We start from the raw sequence: 3675 nt of genomic DNA, 5'->3' as shown, positions 1-3675 counted from the left end.
ATTAGTGTGAGAACCCCCCACTTGATTTCCTAAGTATTGAGCTTCCTCATTGTATAATTCCTCAAATTTGGCATCATTCGGGCACTGCCCACTGTTGGTTCCAACTGCATTTACCGACTTGGTTCCACCTCCCATGACATTTTCAGACAACAAATCAATTTGGGTCATTATTTTAGCCATTTTTCATCACTTTCATGGTCCTTCTAGACTTGTTCTTTGGTCAAACCCACTTGTAGAAAAAGCACTTTATCCTCTGTAGTATGTGCTCGGTTAACCTTAGCCATATAATCAAGAAACAAAGCAGCTACATCATATGATTATCTCATTAATCCACCATGGAATAATTAATTAGCCATACCTTTATTGACTGAGTTAAGGCTGCAATAGAAGTATCGCCACGACAAATTGTCCAGAACGCCATGCTTTGGACATTGCAAGAGCAACATCTTGATACTCAACCATCTCTCATGCAAAGGCTCATCTCCAATACGCTTGAAATTTTTTATTTGGAGTCAAAGTTTAACATTTTTTTAGGGTGGAAAGAATCTCTCCAAGAAGGTATCAATTAGATCTTCCCACGAAGTGATTGAATCATTTGGAAATTCTTCCAACATTCTTGTGGACTCTCCCATTAAAGAGAACGAGAAACACCTCAATCTTATGGATTCTTGGGAGATATTCTTGAAAACAAAGGGTACACACACCTCCTTGAAAATTCTAAGGTGTTGATGGCGATCCTCATGAGCAAGACCCCCAAAAATTCCTTTCTTCTGGAGCAATTGTATCATAGTTCTGGTGATGTGAAACACAGTCGTCCCGATTGTGGGACGTATCCGTAATGGTATATCATTGAGAATTCCTTATCAAGAAATTTGGATTTTAATTTAGATCATTTAAAATATTAATAACAATTGGGTGGATGAAAGCACCAATTTAATATAAAGCTTTGATTATCAAATACCGAAATTAAACTGAAAATTAGACGAAATGAAGAGTTAACAAGAAATCTAGGGGTGCAGGGATTGGAAGTTGATATCACATAGGGGTAATTGTGTTGTTCTATAGTGATGAACAATCATGAATAGACTAAGTTATCTTCATTGACACTAATTATCTTTCAATCTCAAAGAATCTATGCATAGAATATTCTTTCAGTCACGTCTATACGCCAATCCTAAATAACTAATTACCCTACTGTATTCTCTCTTTCAAATACAGGGCAAATATATCCGACCCATAACCTCTCTTTCAAGTAAGTTAAAGCATTAAAACCTAAATTGCTAGTGTTGAACTAATTACCATCTCTAATCAATCTCTTTCGAGCATCAAGTGGAGATCTGGATAGGAATTAAGTTTCCAACCTTAAACCTTGAGTTAACCCCATGGTAATTAGACCAAATTCATGTATGAACAACAACAAACTAGAGCATAGAACAATACCTACTACATTAAATCAACACCCAACCCCATTTGAGAACCCCTAGATCTTGGGGTTTTATCCGCCAATCATAAAAAGTAAAGAAATTATACCTTCCATGAAACATGAAATCAAGCAATTAAGAATAAACCCACTTTATATTCAACTTCAATTTATCAAATTCAAACTCCAAACCCCAAAATGTAGAAAAGTGTCTTCAAAGGTAAAGTGTTTTAGTTTCTCTCAAAAGAACTTTCTGAACTCTCTAAAAATGGAACTCCCCTTTTAGAATTGTATCCTTTAGGCTATTTATAATTTCCCAAAACTGGGCTCAAAAATCCACTTTGTGATTGCTTTGGCGACATTAGTCAAGCTCACCATATCTGCTTGGCGAATCACTCTTTGCTCCGCAGCTGACCTTGTAATGTTGTAGGCATCAAGTGTGTCATGACCCAAAGCATACCCTAGGCATAACATGATGTGTAGGAACCCGAGAGGCTCTATACAAGACACTTAGCATACATCAAACAAGATAATAGGAATCAAGAGGGTTTTAAAAGACAATTTTAAAACATAAGAGTTTACAAAATGTAGCAAAAGTGTAACATAATCTCAAAGCCATCTTGTATTTCAAGAATGATAGGGATATAACTCGTACATCACATAAAATACTGAAAGTTAAAACAATAAGCAATAAAGGTGTAACACCTCGGTTTTAGAAAGAGCTGATTTTAGAAAGAACTAAATTGGAAATAGCCAATTTGAGAGTAGTGCAAGTTATTCTTAAATTGTGAGTTTTAGGTCAAATTCAAATGACCATAACTTTCAGAACATGATGAGTTAAGTGGCCCATGAGATATTAAATCGAAGGTTGTTGAGTCCTCTTTCTGTCGCCACTGAGTTTACTGAATTCCGAGTTCGGATAAGGGAGATATGCTTGCTTGAGTTCAGCCTATCTAGTTAAGGAAATGCAACCGAATAAAGGAGGGGTATTTTGGTCTTTTTCTTAACCCACCAAGTCCACACGTTTTTTTAAACCTAAATAGAGGTCTGAACTGATTGAGATCAGTTTCAAAATTCCTAAACACGCTTAGGGTCTTAGAGAGAAGTTCAAATGGAGAAAAAGGAGAAGTTCAAGCATTCGTTCAAGATTCTTACGAGCTTTGAGGATATTCACCAAGAATTTGATTCTTTTGAGGTATGCAAGTTTTCATAGTGATGGGCTAGTTCACCCTCACACCAATCATGAGTATCCTTATTGAATTCATCCATGAGATTTCGTATATTGAGTTCTTGATGAGTTTTCTTGAGGTTTGTTCTTCATTCATTATTAATGGAGTTTGATGAGTTCTTGAGGTGATGGATTTGAGCTTGAGGTTTTATCTTGAGGAAATTTGAGTAGATTTTGTTTACGTATGTTTGGTTTACGAATCTAAGAAATTTTGAAAGAAATCAATTGATTCTAGGTGAATTAGGGCCAAGAATCGAGAGAAAAAATTCATCAGAACATTCTAGAAAAGAGCTAGGGCCACGCCCCCGATGCACCAATAGTGTGCCAAGAATGACCCCAGTAATGGGAGGCCTAGCGCAATGTGCCACCCCTGCGCCCTAAGCATCAGGCCACTTTCCTTTTTCGTTCTCATTCCGCACTTGTTCATTTGAGTCGAGCTTTCATTACCTTCTTAATCCTAACTTTTTAAACCGTCATTAATCATAGAGAGAACCTATATATCATGAATTATAACTCTTGAATTCACATTTCAAATTCAAGACAGATTTAAGAGTAAAGATTGAGGAAGTCCTTTCGATTCATTTCAAAAAGTCTTTTACAATCTTTTAAAACTTGTTTAAAGACTTGAGTAAATGAGTATGAGAATGAGGAGAGTTGAGTTCATATTTCAAAAATGAGTATTAGGGGACTAAGTATTCCCAGGTATGTAAAATTTTACATCAAGAATGAGAAGAAATCTTGTTTTCTAAATAAGTTTATGAGGAGTTTTGAGTATCATCTCTTTTAAGAGAAATCTTTTGAGTAATTATCTCAAATTGAGGAGGACTAATGTTTTTTAAAAAAACATGAGCATGATATATATATATATATATATATATATATATATTATTGGGAGTAGTATTGAGCACCGATATGGGGACTAGTTTAGACAACTCACAGTTCTCATAAACCAGGTATGCCAACATGGGTAAAAGATCATACTTTTTAGACGATTCCTTATTGATTTTAAGCATAGCGTAGTGGATCC

Source organism: Solanum stenotomum, chromosome 6 (assembly GCF_019186545.1).
Source record: "Solanum stenotomum isolate F172 chromosome 6, ASM1918654v1, whole genome shotgun sequence".
NCBI lineage: Eukaryota > Viridiplantae > Streptophyta > Magnoliopsida > Solanales > Solanaceae > Solanum > Solanum stenotomum.
Note: the sequence above shows the minus strand (reverse complement) of the source record.